The sequence below is a fragment of the Chiloscyllium plagiosum genome, chromosome 42 (assembly GCF_004010195.1).
Source record: "Chiloscyllium plagiosum isolate BGI_BamShark_2017 chromosome 42, ASM401019v2, whole genome shotgun sequence".
Taxonomy (NCBI): domain Eukaryota; kingdom Metazoa; phylum Chordata; class Chondrichthyes; order Orectolobiformes; family Hemiscylliidae; genus Chiloscyllium; species Chiloscyllium plagiosum.
Window position 1 is genome coordinate 10,054,298 of NC_057751.1, and position 21,177 is coordinate 10,075,474.

Sequence of the window (21,177 nt, forward strand, 5' to 3'; positions counted from 1 at the left end):
ACTTCCCTCAGCCAAGTTTCTGTAATAGCTATGATGTGCCAGTCCTAAATCCCCATACACACCCTGAGTTTGTCAGCCTTAATTGTACAACCTCTTATATTGAAATAAATGCACTTTAATTCTTCACAGTTACCTTGTTCTCTGTCTTGCTGTTGTCTGCCTTTTCAAATTAACTTGCTCTTTTCTGATTCAAAACTATCCTCATCTGTCTTTCTGTTTTTAATGCAACTTAGGAACCCCACGCCTCTGCCCTCTACTAGTTTAAAGGCTCCTGAAATAGATCTAGCAAATCTCCCCAAGAAGATATTGGTCCCATTCCATCCCTTTTGACCTGTATTTTCTGCCCCAAAAGAGATCCCAATGATCCAAAATTCTAAATCCTTGCACGTTAGACCATCCCTTCAGCCACTGATTTATCTGTGATGATGCTGCTCCTTTGACAGGGTTATACTGACCTCGGCTATTTTTTTCAGAGAGTTTGTCAAAGACATACTCCGAAAAGTCTGGGGTTGAAGGCAATTAGATTATAGCCTTCAGATACTGCCTCAGGCAAAAAGCTTTTAAGTTCTAAAAATTACTTGTACAATGAAAGGGGAGTGGCCACTTCTCCTTGCTCAGTTTTTCTCTGGTCTGTCTATTCACTGAAAGCAGTCAGGCAGTTGTAAAAGCTGCTGGATCTAAAGAAGCAGGGTCTGTTTCCATACTGCACATCTCTATCTGACTAATCCTGCTGTATAACCACCTCTCTAAATCTACTGGCCATAACACACTGTGTCTCTTGAATATGCCCTCAGTGACATTAAATCTAAAAAGAAATTCTTCGAATCACATTATATATTTTTTTTTAAAACCCTTCTTAACTGACAGATTTTAATCTGAAGATTGCAAAATATGAAAAAAAATCAAACATTTAAAATCATTTAAAAAATAAAGCACTTGGTTGAATCTCTTGACAACTGAAAAAAGCCCCGTCCTCAAGTCATATTGACTCTGCTTGATTATATAATGTACTTCTGATTGCATGCTGACTTACATGCATTCTAAAGTACATCCTTTATCATGGATAGTGATTGCATTGGTTTATAACTTGGAGGTGATAGCTTTCCTACGTACCTGCTGCCCTTGTCCTTCTTGAATGTTAGCGGTTATGGATTTGAATGGTACTGTCGAAGGAACTTTGATGAATTTTCATGGTGCATTTGAGGATGGTACGCACAACTATACTGAGTGTTGGTGGTGGAGAGAATAGATGCTTGTGGATGTGGATGTGGTTGTGGTGCCAATCATACAGACTGTTTTGCCCTGGATGGTGTCAAGCTTCTTGAGCATTGTCTGACATAAGACTTTTCCAGGCAAGTTGGGAGTATTACATCATACTTCCGACCTGTGTCTTTTAGATGATGGATTCAAAGGAACCTTCTGTCAAAGGTGGGGATCTTCAGTACAACTCCTCCCAACTGTGTGCCATTGTGCTGCCACCTTTGCTGGGTCTGATGCTGGTCCAACAGAGCATACCCAAGAGTGGTGATGGTGATGTGTGGGACATTCCTGACATGGTTCCATGAGTATGACTATATCAGGCTGTTACTTGCCTAGTCTAGGACACAGTTCTCCCAATATTGACACTGGCCCCCAGATGTTGCATCAGGAGGTCAGTGCAGGCTTGTTAGGGGTGAGTTGCTGTTGTCATTTCCAGTGCATAGGTGAATGCTAGCTCATCCATCTGGTTTCATTCTTTTCAGATTTTTATTTAGCAGTTTGGTACAACTGAGTTTTTTGCTCAGCCATGTCAGAAGACTGTTAAGAGCCAACCACATTTTTGAAAGGCTGATGATACACATAGGCCAGACCAGCAAAGGATGGCAGATTTCCTTATCTCTGTGAAGCAATTTTGCAAACAAATTTTGGTCATTTGCCACCCAGTTTGGATTTTTATGGCTTTGTTTCATGATCATTATTTCACTTCTATCCTAAATCTCTTCAGTTACAAAAACTTTGAAAGATGGAAAGTTTTGCAAACTGACTCACAATCGTATAAATGTGATCCATCATTTCTGACATAAGACTTTTTAGAAAAGCTTTCAGTCTGTTTCCAATCAAAATATGTATTTGTAAGCAAAGGTTTTAATTCTTAAAAAAATTATGTATTTTGTGAAGGTTGTGAGGAATATAGATTCCACCCTCATCTCAGAGAAACTTTCAATAATTTTAAATGTATACAAATCTCAAATACTGAACAATGGAACACAGGAGCTTTCAAATCTTCACATTGGTACCAATGACAAAAGTGGAAAGAGGGATGAGATCCTGCAATAAGAATTTCAGGCGCTAGGTGGCAGAATGAAAAGCAGGACCTTGAGGATTGTACTTTCTGGGTCACTCAGATGCTGGTGAGAATAGGAATAGGCAGATAGAACAGGTGACTATGTGGCTGAAGAACTGATGCAGGAAGAAGGACTTTACATTTCTGGCTCACTGGATCAGTTTGTGCAAAGGTGGGATCTGTACAGGTTCAACAGGTTGCACCTAGGCTAGAATGAGGCCAAACTCCTTGGGGGGGTTATTGAGGAGGTGGTATTTGTAAGTGCTGTTGGTGAAGTTTTAAACTAATTTGGCAGGAGGAGGGTACACCAAATAGAGGTATAATACAGTGTGACGTACAGCCAAATCAATCGGGAAAGCAGAGTGTCAATTGTCAAGTTAAGGCACAAGGAAGCACAGAATGGCTGGACGGCAATCATTTCAATGGAAGGAGTCTAGCAAGTAAGGCAGATGAGTTGAAGTTCTGATTAACACATGGAGACATTGTTGCAATCACAGAGATACAGTTGAGGGAGGCACAGAACTGGTAGCTCAATATTCTGGCATACGGAACCTTCAGGTGAGACAGGAAGGGTTGGAAAAGACAAACTGATGTCGTAATATTGTTCAAGGAGTCAATGACGGAAATGAGGAAGCATGATATCTTAAATGGCTCCATGCTATAAACTTGGTGGTTCTGTGATTCCTTATATGTCTGACAAAACAATCTGATGCTTTTATGATATTGGCTGACGGATGAAGTTGGAACTCTTTGCTATTCAGGCTTGACAGAATTACTATGTTCCTTTTGCTTGAACAGTGCCATTGTTATATTTAATTTCAGCAGACATTTCAGCTTTGATTTAATTTATTATGCAAAAGAATGACACCAACAATTATGCAACACTCCCTGCATTGTGAATATATCCTTGGGCATCTCCAATAAGCTAAAGAAACAAAGGTTAGGACCGGCAATTGAGATGCTTGGCTGAAAAGCTGGATTTTAAGCAAAGTCTTCAAGATAGAATTGACATCATGTCACAAATCCAATCCCTTTTTGGAGCATTCCTTGGATGGGTTTGGCCACAAGGCTTTCCATGGAGATAAGACAGCAATGACTGGGTCTGCATTTTTTGTGCAGCACTCTGTTCCACCTGCCTCTTCAGCATGACCTCTACATCATCATCTTCATTGACAGTCACCTCACTGACGGGGTAGCCTCTTTACTGGCCTTAGGAATCTCGTCTTTCTGCATGATTTGGATGGTTTGATCTGTGCCGTGATCCCGACGTCTGTGGATGCTCCATTGTTGACCATATTTCAAGTTAGAATGCACAGCTTTTTGGTCTCTCATGGAATCAGAGTATACATGGATGAGCAGCAGAGAACTGGTGTTAAAGTCATGATCATATTGAAGAACAGATTAGGTTCATCAGGTGAAATGGCCCACGCCTCCTCTCTCTCTTGTCTTTTTGCTATTTATCTGAACAAGTTTGTGTCACCATCCTCCTCCTTCTGACATATTCAGACTTTCAGAAAATGTTACAACATTGACAATATTTCTTAATGTCTTGGATGAGGAATGTGAATGCACGATAGCCAAGTATGCAGATAACACAAAAATAAGTGGGAAGTCAAGTGTTTGAGATGACATAAAAAGTCTGTAGTGGATAGATTAAGTGAGTGGGCAAAACTTGCCAGATGCAATGTAATTTTGGAAAATGTGTTATTTACCCTGACAGGAAGAACAGGAAAGGCGAATGTTATTTTAAAGGGGCAAGACTGATAGTTCCTTAAAAGTAGACTCGCAGGTATATAGGATAGTGAAGCAGATGTTTGGTATGCTTTCCTTTATTGGTCAGACCATAGAGCATAGGAGTTGGGAGATAATGTTGCAGCTGTTAGGACATTGGTTCGGCCACTTTTGGAATATTGCGTGCAATTCTGGTCTCCTTCCCATTGGAAGAATGTTGTGAAACTTGAAAGGGTTCAGAAAAGATTTACAAGGATGTTGCGAGGATTGGAGGATTTGAGCTATAGGGAGAGGCTGAACAGGCTGGGGCTGTTTTCCCTGGAGCATCAGAGGCTGAGGGGTGACCTTATTGAGGTTTACAAAATCATGAGGAGCATGAATAGGATAAATAGACAAAGTCTTTTCCTTGGGGTGGGGGAGTCAAGAGCTAGATAGCATAGGTTTAGGGTGAGGGGGAAAGATATGAAAGGAACTTAAGGGTAAACTTTTTGATGCAGAGGATAGTGGGTGTATCGAATGAGCTGCCAGAGGAAGTAATGGAGGCTGGTACAGTTACAGCATTTGAAAGGCATCTGTATGGGTTTTGAATAGAAAGGCTTTCAAGGATATCGGCCAAATGCTGCCAAATGGAACAAGATTAGGTTTGGATGTCTGGTCAGCGTGGACAAGTTGGAGTAAAGGGTTTGTTTCCATGCTGTACATCTCCATGACTCTGTAACTTGAATGTGGAAAGATTGTTTCTCTTGTGGGAGAGTGTCAGACCAGAGGACATATTCTCAAAATAAGGGATTGTCCTTAAGGTGGGACTGAGGAGGAGGTTCCTCTCTCAGAGGCAGTGAACCTGTGGAATTCAGCCCCAGAAGGCTGAAGAAGCTGGGTTGTTAAATATATTCAAGACTGAGATAGATAGACTTATAATCAGTCAGGGAATGTTGTGAGGAAGAGGCAGGAAAGTGGAGTTGAGGATTATCAGTTCAGCCATGCTTTGTTTGAATGACGGACCAGACTTAATGGGTCAAATGGCCTTCTTCTGCTCCTTTGTCATCTGCTCTTCTGGTCTTCTTCTTGCTCCCATAGTTTCAGTGTTCTTCCTTATCCAGCAAGTAGTTCACTCCCTTCAAAATAGCTCATGGCCTCCAGTTCAGAAAACCTTTCAGGCAAAATATTTTATATTCTAAACCACATTCTTCATATCATCAGGGCATTTCACTTTCAATGATTGAAAAATATTATTCCTTCACAAATCTCTTCGTTGAAACGGTTCTGCCAATCAAAATCCTTTCCATTTTCCCTGTTTGGCACCCACTGTTTTGATCAGCAATTTGAAACAGCTCCCTGTGGATAAAGAACATCAGAGGAATGCAAGTGGTTATTGTGGGCCATATTCTACTTGCCTCTGGTACAATTTGTATTCTGTGGCAAAGAATAAGTTCTGACTATGTGTTAGTCATGGGCTGCTGAAGCTGACATTGTTAAATTGTTTGCAGATCTGTACATACTTTGTGTTAAATTTGGTGGGAACTGCATTGCTGTCATGTTTTTGTCAGCTCTTTCATTCAAGTCTGCAGAATAGAAGGCAGAATTTGTGGTGGTTCTCATGGGTTCCAGACAGCTTGCATAGTCTCTGCCTGTGTAAGATGTGATACACAGACACTGAGGGTAATTTTAATTTTTTTTAACTTAACAAATTTCTTTAATCAACCAGTTCATAGATTTTGTTACACATCTGTAGAGTAGACAGGACTTGAACATGGGTCTCCCAGTTCAGGGGCATGGGCAATACCACTGTGCCATAAGAAGTCCCCTCCTGAGGGTAATTTTAATCTTCAGGATGGATGTGTGGGAGGTTGGGGAATGGGAACATGTCAGATGTTCCTAAATTTAGTAGCATTGAGGTGGAATGCGAAGACAGGTAACACTGATATAAAGAAATGGGAGTGGCTGATTGCAATGAAAGAAATAAACTGTAGTGATTGTAACGAGGTCAGCTAGGTGGACCTTCCAGAATCTAAGCTCCCTGTTTGGGGCTGTTAATGTGGTCCAATTAGGGAGATTCGGCTGACAAATAAGGGTGAATATCAAGCATAATGGGCCCACTGAATGCCTAATTCAGTGTGAGGCAGTGGTACAGTCGAAGGTAATTTGCATTTGCAAATGGAGAGTGATTGGTGATGGCATGCTGGTTTCTGAAGAGTTGTTTTAAAATACTTGCATCCTTTGGCACTTTGCCCATCATCGGATCATCCCAAAATCCTCCATAAAGAATTGTTATCAGTATTGCGTTGGAGATTCGCAAAGCGTAAGAAGTCCATAAACAAAGTTGAGACAAACAAAAATTTTTTTTTAACTGATGTGAGTTGGTTGAGAATCTTTGGCCTGAACGTCAGGAGAACTTTCTGATTCTTCACCGTATTGTTCAATTATATTTTTAATATTCATCTGTAAGGAAGCTGGAACCTTTGTTCCAACACCTAATCTGAACTTTGGCACTTCCAGGAAAGCAGCATTCATTTTGTTTGACACTGCTAGTTTAGCTAAGACTATATGGTCAAGTCTTGGAGTGCCTTGAACTTGCAGTATTTTGACTGAAAAATAGGTCCGAGAACACTGAACAAAGGCCAATACTTGAACAGACAGAAACATTGTCAGTGCTCCCTCCCCAGGATAAAAGGAACAAAGATTGGATATTCAAGGGAGGGAAAGGCAATTGCCTGGAAAAACCACAGGGCAAAACATCAACTCAAAACACACTGGGTTGAGTCAAAAACTAGAAACCCAAACACATTAAATAAAATTAAAAATGGTGTCTGGTTTCTTGCCTCACCATCTGAAAAGTTAACTACTGAGGGACATGCTTGGCAGTTGCACAATGTGGGTACTGATGGACTTGACCATCAATTACCCACAGTGGGGTGTGACTGAGCAACAGATCAAACAATCACTGTGCCAATAGTAGACAGGCTAAGCATATCAACAAAAGACAACAAATTTCTATTTAAATTGCAGTGCAACTTGAGGGAGAAATTGAAGTACAGGATTATGATTTACAGGGTGAAGCAACATTAAATTCATATTGCAGATGATAATCTGTATTAACCTTTGAACTAAAAATGTTTTGAAGACTTTTCAAAGCATTGACCTGTTCAACTGTTTATTTTGGTGAAAATAACTGAATTCACTGGTATTGCCTTCTCAGCCACCACTCGAACGTTTGGCTTAAATGACAGCAGTTGTAACCTGGGTTCAGTAGGTGAATGTACCATAAAGTAATAAGATCATAAGAAATAGAAACAGGAGAAGGCTGTTCAGCCTCTCAAGCCTGCTCCGCCATACAACTGGATCATGGCTGATCTGACATTCCTCACTTACACTTTCCTGCCCTTCCCCCTTAATGGGTGGGTTTTGGTTAGAAGTTATTGAGAATCCAACATCTACATTCTTCACTTTGACCATTCTACTTTGGAAATAGCCCACAGAATCATTGCTTTCAATATTGTATGAGTTTTGAAAGCTTTTCCTCATACTCAGAGTTGACAAGGTTAAACAATAAGATCCTTAATTGATCAAATCCATATCTCGAGACTAAAAATTGTAATAACTAGTCAGATGATATTGTTTAAGAAAACTTCTGACAAAGGCTCACTGGATGTCCATACACAAATAACACATGAAAGACATTGAGGTAAGTTTATGAATAAGAAATATTTGGAGGGATATGGGCCAAGCGCAGACAGCTGAGACGAGTTTAGTTTGGGATTATGATCAGCATGGACTTGTTGGATTGAAGGGCCTGATTCCATGCTGTATGACTGTACGACTACAGAGTCCTTTAAAACCCTGCTCAATGATCGTCTGAGAGTAAAGTCTTTACAGATGGCCCCTATGCATCTGTCTCTTGATATGTTGAACATATTAGCTTTCTTTGGCTGCAGTTCAGAATCAGTTAAGAAAAATAAATTTATCTAACAGACTTCAGTCTCCACAGTATTTGGCAAATTATTTCTTAAAATTGACTTGAAATTGGGATAAGGTTATCAATTAAAGGTAATTTATTTTAATGTTTTGATTAACCTTACAGGCAGGAAACAATTGACAGATAATCTTGAGAACAGGTTCTTTGGATTTTTTTTTAAATTAACACTTAACAAGGGTCATATTCCTGCCACTGTCTTGTTACTGAATTGTGTACTCAATGGTACTCACCATCAAAGTGAACAGAAACATGAAATTAGACGCTGGGATAGCACTTGTAGTTTTATGTTTTAAATAATACAACATATTTTGTTTTAATCAAATTCCAGCAGAATTGATAGGATCCTGACTGTAGGTTCCAGCAGCTTCATTGGTTTATTCAATTTTATCTCCAACATTGATGGAATATTGTTTTGGGGCTTTCTGTGAACCCACAGCTAATTAACTGTTAGGATCAAGGATTGTGAAGCTGTCGTACCTGGTACCCTCAACAGTCTGTAACCTGTGCCATCCACCAACACAACAGAAAGGATGTTGACTGATGTTACTTATTCTTCTCTGGAGAATATTAACTGCCCATTGTAAGACCATGAGACATAGGAGTAGAAATTAGGCCATTCAGCCCATCGAGTCTGCTCTGCCATTCAATCATGGCTAGAGACAAAAAAACCTGAAGATGCTGGCATCCAAGGTAGACAAGCAGGAGACTGGAAGAACACAGCAAGCTAGGCAGCATCAGGAGGTGAAGAAATCAATGATTCAGGTGGACAGTTATACCCGAAACTGTGACTTCTCCAGCCTCCTGCTTGCCTGCCATTCAATCATGGCTGATAAGTTTCTCAACCCCATTCTCCCACACTCTACCCATAACCCTTGATCCCCTCAATACTCAAGAACCGATCTATCTCAGTCTTAAATATACTCAATGATCTGGCCTCCACAGCCTTCTGTGGCAGTGAATTCTATAGATTCACCACTTTCTGGCTGAAGAAGTTCCTACTTATCTCTATTCTAGAGGATCTTCCCTTTACTCTAAGACTGTGCCCTTGGATCCTAGTCTGTCCTACCAATGGAAACATTTTCCCCACATCTACTCTGTCCAGGGCATTCAGTATTCTGTATGTTTCAGTTAACTCCTCCCTCATTCTTCTAAACTCCATCACATAAAAACCCAGAGTCCTCAAACATTCCTCATATGTTAAACTTTACATCCCTGGGACCATTCTCGTGAATCTCCTCTGAACAGGTTCCAGCGCCAGTACATCCTTCCAGCGATATGGGGCCCATCACGGGTGCGAGAGAAAAGAACTGATGAATGTGACAAGAGTGCTCAACTGACAGAGTTTAAGTCATCATTTGATTGGAAAATAAATTCTGTCAAAACAATTTCACCATTTCCTGGCTTTTATGTGGCAGAGTAAGATAAGAGCCCATGGTGTTTGGGGCAAGGTACTGGCATGGATAGATGCCTGGCTGTCTGGCAGAAAGCAGAGAGTGAGGATGAAAGGGTCTTCCTCGGGATGGTAGCTGGCGACAAGTAATGTTCTGCAAGGCTTAGTATTGGGACCACAACATTTCATTTTATGCATTAACGATCGAGATGAAGGAACTGAGGGCATACTGGCTAAGTTTGCATCAAAACTGATTGTGTTTTCAGGAGGTGGAGCAGCCCCAAGTCGAGGCACCAACTACAGAGGTAGGAAGAGATAGGAATTTAAGGCAGAAATTCAGGGAGCTAGGATGGAAGCTTAGAGCTGGAACAAACAGAGTTATTATCTCGAGCTTGTTGCCTGTGCCATGTGCTAGCGAAATAGGGAGAAAAAGAAATTGAACACATACTACATGGATGGTGCAGGAGGGAGAGTTTTGGATTCCTGGATAATTGGTGCTCTTTCTGGGGTAGGTGGGACCTCTACAAACAGGACAGTCTTCACCTGAACCAGAGGGGTACCAATATCTGGGGTGGGGGGGGGGGGGGAGTTTGCTAATGCTTTTCAGGTGGGTTTTAACTAATTCAGCAGGGGAATGGGAACCTAAATTGTAGTTTGAGTATAGAGGAGGTTGAGAGTAATGAGGTCAGAAATATGGTTTCAAGGTTGCAAAAAGGCACCAGCAAGCAAAAAGTTAGTTTGAAGTGTATCTACTTCAACGCCAGGAGCACCCGAATAAGGTGGGTGAATTTGCAGCATGGGTTGGTACCTGGGATTTTGATGTTGCAGCCATTTCGGAGACATATCTAGAGCAGGGACAGGAATGCTTATTGCAGGTTCTGGAATTTAGATGTTTCAGTAAGAACAGAGAAAATGGTAAAAGAGGGTGGGGTGGGGTTTGGGGGTCATGGGTGACATTGTTAGGTCAAGGACAGTATTATGGTTGCAGAAAGGATGTTTGAGAACTTGTCTACTGAGGTAGTATGGGTTGAGGTTAGAAACAGGAAAGGAGAGGTGTTGGGAGTTTTCAATAGACCTCCAAATGGTTCCAGAGATATAGAGGAAAGGATAGCAAAGATGATCCTCACTCGGAGCGAGAGTGACAGGGTAGTTGTTATGGGGAACTTTAACTTTCCAAGTATTGACCGGGAACACTATAGTTCAAGTACTTTAGCCGGGTCAGTTTTTGTCCAGTGTGAGCAGGAGAGTTTACAGACACAGTATGTAGGCAGGCCAACGAGGGGCGAGGCTACTTCCTTACAGTTGGTACTGGGGAATGAATCCAGCCAGGTGTTAGATTTGGATGTAGGTGCGCACTTTTGTGATAGTGACTACAATTCGGTTATGTTTACTTTCGTGATGGAAAGGGATAAACTGCAGGGCAAGAGTCATAGTTGGGGGAAAGGCAATTACGATGTGATTAGCAAGATTTAGGATGGGGAAGTAAACTGCAGGGGATGGGCAAAATTGAAATATGGAGCTTATTCAAGGAACAGCTACTGTGGGTCCTTGACAAGTATGTACCTGTCAGGCAGGGAGGAAGTTGTTGAGCGCAGGTGCCATTGTTTACTAAGGAAGTTGAATCTCTGGTCAAGAAGAAGAAGGCTTATGTTAGGATGAGATGTGGTGGCTCAGTTAGGGCACTTGGGAGTTACAAGTTCGCCAGGAGAGACCTAAAGAGAGAGTTAAGAAAAGCCAGGAGAGTACATAAGAAGTCGTTGGTGAATAGGATCAAGGAAAACCCTAAGGCTTTCTGTAGGTATATCAGGAATAAAAGAATGATGAAAGTAAGATTATGGACAATCAAGGGTAGTGGTGGGAAGTTGTGCATGGAGTCAGAGGAGAAAGGGAAGGCGCTAAATGAATACTTTTCATCAGTATTCATACTAGAAAAAGACAATGTTGTTAAGGAGAATACTGAGATACAGGCTACTCTACTAGATGTGATTGAGGTTCATAAAGAGGAGGTGTTAGCAATTCTGGAAAGAGTAAAAATGGATAAGTCCTCTGGGCCATATTGGATTTATCCTCGAATTCTCTGGGAAGCCAGGAAGGAGATTGCTGAACCTTTGACTTTGATCTTTATGTTGTCATTGTCTACAGGAATAGTGCCAGAAGACTGAAAGATAGCAAATGTTTCCCCCTTGTTCAAGAAGGGGAGCAGAGACAACCTCATTGTAGACCAGTGAGACTTACTTCAGTTGTGGGTAGTGTTGGAAAGGGTTATAAGAGGTAGGATTTATAATCATCGAGAAAGGAACAAGTTGATTAGGGATAGTCAACACGGATTTGTGAAGGGCAGGTCATGCCTCACAAACCTTATTGAGTTCTTTGAGAAGATGACCAAACAGGTGGATGACAGTAAAGCGGTTGATGTGGTGTATATGGATTTCAGTAAGACGTTTGATAAGATTCCCACAGTAGGTTATTGCTCAAAATGTGGAGGCATGGGATTGAGGGTGATTTAGTGGTTTGGATCAGAAATTGGCCAACTGAGAGAAGACAGAGAGTGGTGGTTGCTGGGAAATATTCATCTTGGAGTTCAGTTACTCGTGGTGTACCACAAGGATCTGTTTTGTCCATTGCTGTTTGTCATTTTTATAAATGACCTGGATGAGGGCATAGAAGGATGGATTAGTAAATTTGCGGATGACACTAAGCTCAGTTGAGTTGTGGATGGTGACGAAGGATGTTGCAGGTTACAGAGGGAGACATAGATAAGCTGCAGAGCTGGGCTGAGAAATGGCAAATGGAGTTTAATGTGGAAAAGTGTGAGGTGATTCACTTTGGACAGAGTAACAGGAATAAAGAGTCCTGGGCTAATCATAATATTCTTGGTAGTGTAGACGAGCAGAGAGATCTCAGTGTCCATGTACATAGATCCCTGAAAGTTGCCACCCAGGTTGATAGGGCTGTTAAGAAAGCGTACGGCATGTTAGCTTTTATGGGTAGAGGGATTGAGTTTTGGAACCATGAGGTAATGCTGCAGCTGATCAAATCTGTGGTGCGGCCGCACTTGGAGTATTGCACACAGTTCTAGTCCCGGATTATAGGAAGGATGTGGAAGCTTCGGAAAGGGTTCAGAGGAAATTTACCAGGATGTTGCCTGGTATGGAGGGAAGGTCTTATGAGGAAGGGCTGAGGGACTTGAGGCTGATTGCATAAGAGAGAAGAAGGTTGAGAGGTGACTTAATTGAGAAATAGAAGATAATCAGAGGGTTAGGTAGGTTAGCCAGTGAGAGCCTTTCTCCTCGGATGGTAATGGCTAGCACAAGGGGGCATAGCTTTAGGTTGAGGGGTGATAGATATAGGTCAGTTGTCAGAGGTAATTTCTTTACTCAGAGAGTAGTAGGGGCATGGAACGCACTGCCTGCAACAGTAGTAGACTCACCAGCTTTAAGGCCATTTAAATAGTCATTGGATTGACATATGGACGAGAATGGATTAGTGTCAGTTAGATGCGCCTCAGATTGGTTTCACAGGTCAGCGCAACATCGAGGGCCTAAGGGCCTATACTGTGGTGTAATGTTCTATGTTCTAATACACAGATAGATAGAAGGACAGATAGCATTGAAGAGGCAGAGAGGCTGCAGAAGGACCTGGACAGGTTAGGAGAGTGTGCAAAGAAAGGGCAGGTGGAGTACAACGTAGGAAAGTGTGAGGTCATGCACTTTGATAGGAAGAATAGAGTCATGGGCTACTTTCTGAATGGGAAGAAAATTCAGACGTCTGAAGTGCAAAGAGACTTGGGAGTTCCAGTCCAGGATTCTCTCAATGTAAGCTTGCAGTTTGAGTCAGAAGTTAAGAAAGCAAATGCTATAATGGCATTTATTTTGAGAGGACTTGAATATAAAAGCAGGGATGAGAATACACTAGTTGTGTTATTTTTGTAATTTTATGAAAAACCTTTAAAATTTACTTTTTCAATAAAAATACCGATAAAAATAAAAGCAGGGATGTACTTCTGAGGCTCTATAATGCTCGGGTCAGACCATATTTGGAGTATTGTGCGCAGTTTTGGCCCCCATATCTCTGGAAGGATGCACTGGCCCGAGAACATGTTCACAGGAGGTTCATGAGAATGGTCCCAGGAATGAAAAGCTGAACATGTGAGGAATATTGGAGGACTCTGGGTCTTTTCTCAATGGAGTTTAGAAGGCTGAGGGATCTAATTGAAACATACAGAATACTGGATGGCCTGGACAGAGTGGATGTTGAGATATTTCCATAGGTAGAAGAGACTAAGACCTGCGGGCACAGCTTTAGGGTGAAAGAAAGGCCTTTTAGAATGGAGATAAGGAGAAACGTCTTCAGCCAGAGAGTGGTGAATATATAGAGTTCATTGCCACAGAAGGCTGTGAAGGCAGGTCATTGAATATATTTAAGATTGAGGTAGATTGATTCTTGATTGTCAAGGGAATCAAGGGTTTTAGATTAGATTAAATTACTTCGATTCGATTAGATTACTTACAGTGTGGAAATAGGCCCTTCGGCCCAACAAGTCCACACCGACCCGCCGAAGCGCAAGCCACCCAGACACATTCCCCTACATTTATCCCTTCACCTAACACTACAGGCAATTTAGCATGACCAATTCACCTAACCTACACATTTTTCTGGACTGTGGGAGGAAACCGGAGTACCCGGAGGAAACCCACACAGACATGGGAAGAATGTACAAACTCCACACAGTCAGTCGCCTGATGCGGGAATGGGGAGAAAGCTGGAGAATGGGGTTGAGAAACTTATCAGGGAGGAGAAAGTGAGAACTGAAGATGCTGGAGATCAGACTCAAGAGTGTGGTGCTTGAAAAGCACAGTAGATATTCTCCTGCTCCTTGGATGCTGCCTGACCTGCTGTGCTTTTCCAGCACCACACTTGCGACTGAGAAACTTATCAGCCATTATTGAATGGAGGAGCAGACTCAATGGGCTAAATGGCCTAATTTCTGCTCCTATGTATTATGGTCTTATGGTCATAAGTGTCCCACAGTGTCTCACAGAGGCAAAGTGTAAGAAAAAAATCAACTGTCAGTCACAGCATTCTTACCTCTATGTCAAAGGTTGTGGCTTCCATTCCTTCTCCAAGGACTTAAAGCATATAATTTGCACTTCTGTTCAATGCTGTGGTGTTGGTGTACTGTTGGATGTTCCTTCTTTTAAAGGTTTGAAGATTAGATTAGATAGATAACATACAGTATGGAAACAGGCCCTTCGGCCCAACAAGTCCACACCGACCCTCTGAAGAGCAACCCACCCAGACCCATTCCCCTACATTTACCCCTTCACCTAACACTATGGGCAATTTAGCATGGCCAATTCACCTAACCTGCACATTTTTGGACTGTGGGAAGAAACCGGAGCACCCGGAGGAAACCCACACAGACACAGGGAGAATGTACAAACTCCACACAGATAGATACCTGAGGCAGGGAATTGAACCCGGGTCTCTGGCACTGTGAGGCAGCAGTGCTAACCACTGTGCCACCATGCCACCCATAAAAGAGATGTTAAACTCATTCCTTATGTCCCTTTCAACTGGGTATAAAAGATCCCCTGATATTGTTTGTAGAACATCAGGAAAGTTTTCCTGGGGCCTTGATCAAAATTTAGTTCTTCAGCAATTTTGTTAAAATAACTGCCCTGGTCATTAATCCGTGCAGTGCTAAAATTAGCTACTGTGTTTCCCTGCATTTCGATATCTTGCATCTTGTATCTCTTGTTTCAATTACAGGTTTTATCTACTTCTTGATATCTACTTCTATGTTGAAGAGTGGGAAGTTGATGTTATTGCTATATACATCATGCCTGCTCCATCACGAAAGGATTTCAATGGAACTGCTTCTCATTGATTATCAGTACACTACAAAGCCTACGCCAAACAAGTTTCCTTCAAATCTTTCCTGCACAACTCAGAGGATGTTTTGTGTAGTAGCTGTTCAATTTGTGCACACGGGTGTTGTATTATGATTGGACAAACAATTGCTGGATATGACAGATGTACTGGGAAAAAGAGTTACATTTGGAAAGCAACATGTTACAAGCACAACATGACATGCAGCAATCCATTTGTACTCCATTTGGATAATTGATTCCCTGGATAGAAATTGTGCTCTCAGAGTCACATTGGAAGCAGCACAGGAGGGAATTATATTTCCAAAGTCACAATGGGTATCTTATAGGAAGGGGTAAAACTCCCAGAGTAACAGTGGACTCGAAATATGGTTCTAAAGAAACAAGTTGCACTGGATAGAGTTGTGTGGGGCCTAAGGGCACAAGTGGTGAAATCTCAATGAATTACTCCAACCTTTTACCCTTTTTGACTGTGCTAAAAACTGTTGGCTATAACACTATTTAACACACCTACATCTAGTTATGTTTCGTCAATATTAGTTTTGAATAAATTCCTTAAGGTCATTAGCTATGATGAGATAACTGTAACCAGCTGTGAGAGACTATAATAACTATGCCAAGTCAAATTTGAACAAAACACTCACACACACTGGTGCTTAATGATATGCCTTACAGCATATAGCACAGAATTCAGGAAGTGGAAATTTGTAAGCCCCTGTCATGCTGTTGTACCTCATAGGGCAGACAAATTGCTGAAGCTAATTTGAGGACACTCCTACTGTATTCTCAGGAGACATATACTCCCTTTGAATATTCCTGTATTGATTGCAATGCAGAATAGTTTGACTTGAACATGCAAATTGTGAAAATATAATCACCCAACCCCCAAACAAAGAAAGGAAGCCATTAAACATCTGTAAAGAGAACAAGAATAGCAGTCCCCGAATTCTTTGATGCCTGGGCAACACAAGTGAGTGAGCCTTCGCAAACATGGCTATGAGAGCAAACAACTCAGTTCCCAAATAATAGACTATGAACTGGATTGAAACTGCTTTATCAACAAGAGAAATCTGACCTGTGTACATGGCATGCATATCTTGTCTGGTAATTTGTTTATAATCATGGGAATTGTCAACCATTTACAGAAAAAAAATTGCTCAAGTTTCCTTCACTTTGCAGGCTAGGGCCTGCTCTTCAAACAGGAGTATGGACAAGAGGACAAAGAGAAGGAAAAGAAACCCAAAGAATGGGGAAAATTTCATAATTTGCTGATTAATGCATGGTGCGTGGGTTTGTGGCACTCTGTTTCACTGCACTACCTGTTTCCTACAAGTTTGTTAGCCCCCCTGCCATATATACGAGGTTTGTCTCCTATTCTTTATATCACTGACATATCCTGTATTCCTGAGGTGTGATAATTAACTGTATATAAGTTAGTTCAACTTCAGATTACCACTGCAACTCCCAGGTCATTTCCTCTGCCCTGAAGCTCTTACTCTATGCTACTCTCTCCCCACCCCCACCCTCCCCGAGCTTATCTCTCCATGCTTCAGGCTCTCTGCCTTTATTCCTGATGAAGGGCTTTTGCCCGAAATGTCGATTTTGCTGAAGCTCCTCGATGCTGCCTGAACTGCTGTGCTCTTCTAGCACCATTGATCCAGAATCTGGTTTCCAGCATTTGCAGTCATTGTTTTTACCTTCAGATTACTGATGCTGTCCTGTACCTGTGCTACATTGCACTGGCTGTTTTGAGGCCTTCATATAGATTCCTCTATGTGCCCTTTAAACCTAACCCCCTGAGTTTGTTGAGAGGAAATGGCAAATATCATTCATGCCATTATGCAGTATGAGCTCCACAGAGAAAATGGGCAACAGAGGAATTTGATATTGTTGAGAATGTTGAGGGTAACAGTTTGTTCTCGCCTTATAACCTTTCTGAACTCCCAGCTCACTGTTATCCTGCTCCCAGTAATGTGCAAGCTGCCGATAGTGTCACCATGTTCGTCTTGCTTTCCACGACACCCTTTTTCCTTTACTTGAAGCACCACCTTTGTCAGCCAGCTCGATCGCAGCAGACCCATGAGGAGAAGAAAGAACAGCAGATCACTGTTGAAGAACCTCTGTCACCTGATCTGTCACAGCTTGTAGTTCAGTTACTAGTGGTACTTGAACGTGCAGTGTAGAAATGGGATCTGTATGAGTGAACTGCAACCACATAGCAGATGTTCTTCACAATCACCTGACTGCAAGTTTGGTGCCTGACTCTTTAAATGGTGTTCATGTTGGGTCCCTTTGTCGCTGAACATACTCTTTGGTGAATGAGAGTGAATTCACAGAATGGGTCTGCATCATTCAACTTGGAAGATAGTATGGATCAAATAGGTTTGGAACTGTGTAGACGACTGTAATGCTTTCATCAGTTCAACAACTTCCAAGCTACCCTGGAGATGGCTGCACCAATATGCTTCTCAAATGGGGCATTGCTATGCAATCAGCTGCAGGCTCACTGCATAGCAGCAGAAGGGTGTTCTGTAGTGTCTGTCATGTCATCTTCAGCAGTCTTATCGGATCTAATTTTGTGTCCAGATAGTATTCTGCATGAGATGTGAAATGACAGCTCCTTTCAATTGAATGTGAAAGATTTTGTGATACAATTCAAGGAGGGTCAGGGGAATTTTTCCCTGTGTCAAAGCCAACATTCATCTCTCTTTACGAAAACAGATTAATTCATAACTTATTGTCCCTTTCTTTCATATGAGACAATACTGTTTCCAATGCTGAACTCCATACGGCAGCAACTGTAATTCATAAATTAATTATTATAAACAAGCTCGGATGACCTGAAGACCTGAAGGAAATTTTTCGAAGCCATATATTAGAGAGCAAGAACGTTCTGTTATTTCTGAATTATTCTTCTTGACATATTGATTTGTTGCCAGAGGACCTTGAAAGAGAGTTTACAACTAAAACATATCACTGCCAGTATTTTCAGTGAATTAGCTTATATTGAAGTTTGGCAGAATTTGAAGTTGGAAACAGCATTGGCCATACTGCTGTATTGCAAGAAAGGCATTCAACTGAGCAGTGTTGATACTGGCACTGTACCAAGCTACATGTGTAAAGAAAACAAAAGAAATAAGATTGTTGAAACTTTGAACAAATAGAATACTGTATATGTTGTTTGAAAGAATTGTGTCAGAGTTGCATACTGGCAACATTTGAGCTCAAATGCCAAGATGATGGCATTCCTGATTGGCATTCAGTTTTATTTTGAGATTATTTTGAAGTTGTTCCTTACCTTTCTAAGGCTCCATATGGTGGAATCACTGATTACAGTATAGCGTGGAAAATCTTTCAAAACCCTTGCAACAATTTACACAGAATGTTCTCGAGTTGGCAGTGATATGTTTTCAATGACAATGGGCTGCAATCACAAACAAACAGCAGACTTTGGAATGTTGCCTTTGAAGCAAGATAGTTTTGGCAATCTTGCTCCAAAGCAGATCACCAAATCCCATTACTTTTGAGGGCCTGAATTTTAATAGGCCCCCTCAACATTCCTGGAAGATAAGTTAGTTCCAAACTGACTGACTTTAAAGAAGGCTATCTTGCATTAATAACACACTCTGGGTGGCCAAAAAAGGCTGAAATTCAAACTTCTGCACCTCAGCAAAATAACATTTTGTCCTTAATTTAATTTGCTGGTAGCTGTTGCAGTCAAAGCAGTACCAAAACACAGTCATGGGTGTTGATGGAACTGACAGCAGTCTCATAAAGAAAGAAAGCAACGAATCCTGAACCCAGATATGTTCTGGGCATTTGGGATGGTGGTGGGACGAAGTTTGGTGTTGGGAGCAGGCCTTGCAGTTCAGATGGAAGCACAAACATCTTGAAAGGTGCTTCTCTTGTTCCGAGCATACCCTGAAATTATGTAGCTCCTTCTTTTCTGCCTTTTCACCAAACTTGTTCAAATCAAAGGCCTTCACAATCTCACCGACCTTCCGCTCACCAGTGTACATATTTTTAATCAACTTGTTCAGAGATGTTATGATAAACTTCCAGAACAAATGGGATTTAAACCCAGATCTTGTAGCTTACAAGTAGAGTCATGACCACTGCACCATGTGAGCCCATTCCTCACTGTGTTATGAAACTGGAAGTGGCCTGAGGGCTTGAATTGAGCAATAATCAGCCACTTATGGGCCCAGTAGGCATAAAGAGCAGTGGATAATGGGTGCCTTACCCACACCCTCAACCCCATATTAAGTGGCTGGGTTGAAGGCAGATTGGAAGTTAATGGACTGGCCAATGAACATATTTTATGTCTCTTCTTGCTGAAAACACACTGATTGAGAGATTGTAAATTTCAGCTCCAGAGTATAGTCATAGAATCATGAGTCATAGAGATGTACAGCATGGAAACAGACCTTTGGTCCAACATGTCCATGCCAACCAGATAACCCAACCCAATCTATAGTCATTTTAATTAACCTATTTCAGACATACTGTGTCACACCTCCAGCTCAGGTGGATTTGAACTGGATCTTCTTTGCAGAAGCACATTCTGGCAGCTCCCAAGTGTGTGAATATAGTGTTCTCAAATCTCATTCTGCACAACATAAGTGATTCTGGAAATTACATTCCAAATTCTCCAGATTTGATTCTGAGACCATTTCTCAAAAATATCAGGAATCAAATGGATGGAGATTGTATTGCCACAATCTAGCTGTTAAAGAAGCCAAGGGAAGTTGGAATGAAGTGCACATTAGCTCAGACAAGACAAGTCTGTTTGGACAGGGATTTGAATGGCTTTATACAGATCTAATAGAGGATACATTGCATTAGTTCAAAACATATGGATCAATTCCACAATTTCCACCACTTATTACAATTTGATAAATCTATAGCAGTGTGAGTTCTATGTAGCTGAGACAGTAATCTTGGAAATGTTGTGAAGGAGAAAAATGTCTGTGTGTTTCAGTATATATCTCTTAGCACAGGCTTTGCAGCAAGTCAGCAGTGTATTTTGATATCAATTAGTGCAATAGATCATGTCTGAACATTTTTAGGCAACTTATTACATACCTGGAGCAGAGGGCTACATGTATGAAGAAGTTCTTTCATCAGCCTAGTGTTAGAATTTGTTAACATGGAATTTCCTGCACAGCATGCCCAGACTGAGAGAGTAAATCTGAAGCACGCAGCGGCAGATATGGGCAAGAAGTAATGGAGACAAACACACCAGAGAAGAACAAGTTGAAGGAGAGAATGAAGAAAAATGAAAGCAAGGAGATGAGCAAAAGCAGCAAATTACTTCGCTGTTCAGCTATTTGTTGCCATCATATGAATCCTGATATTTCTTACCTTTTCACTGACAGTACCAAGGCAATGGAGTACATATTAAGTGTTAGGGAGTGCACAGAATTAGAGGGACTGAGGTATGCATGTCCATAGATTCTTGAAAGTAGAAGGATAGGTTAAGAAGGCATATGGGAATTTGCCTTTATTCATCAAGACATTGAGTATAATAGCAAGAAGGTAATAATACATAAAAACTGAAAGAACTGCAGTTGCTGTAAATCAGAAACAAAAACATAAATTGCTAGAAAAGCTCAGCAGGTCTGGCAGCATCTGTGGAGAGAAATCAGAGTTTATGTTTTAGATCGAGTGACCCTTCCCTGCCAGATGAGTTAAACTTTACCAGCAATTTCTATTTTTGAAGGTTATGATGTATGTATAATTATAGATAGGACAAAGCTGAACTACTGTGGGCAGTTCTGGTTACCACACTAATGGAAGGATGTAATTGCATGTGAGAAGATGCAGAGTGGATTCAAGAGAGACTAGGAACTGTTTTTCTTCGAGCAGA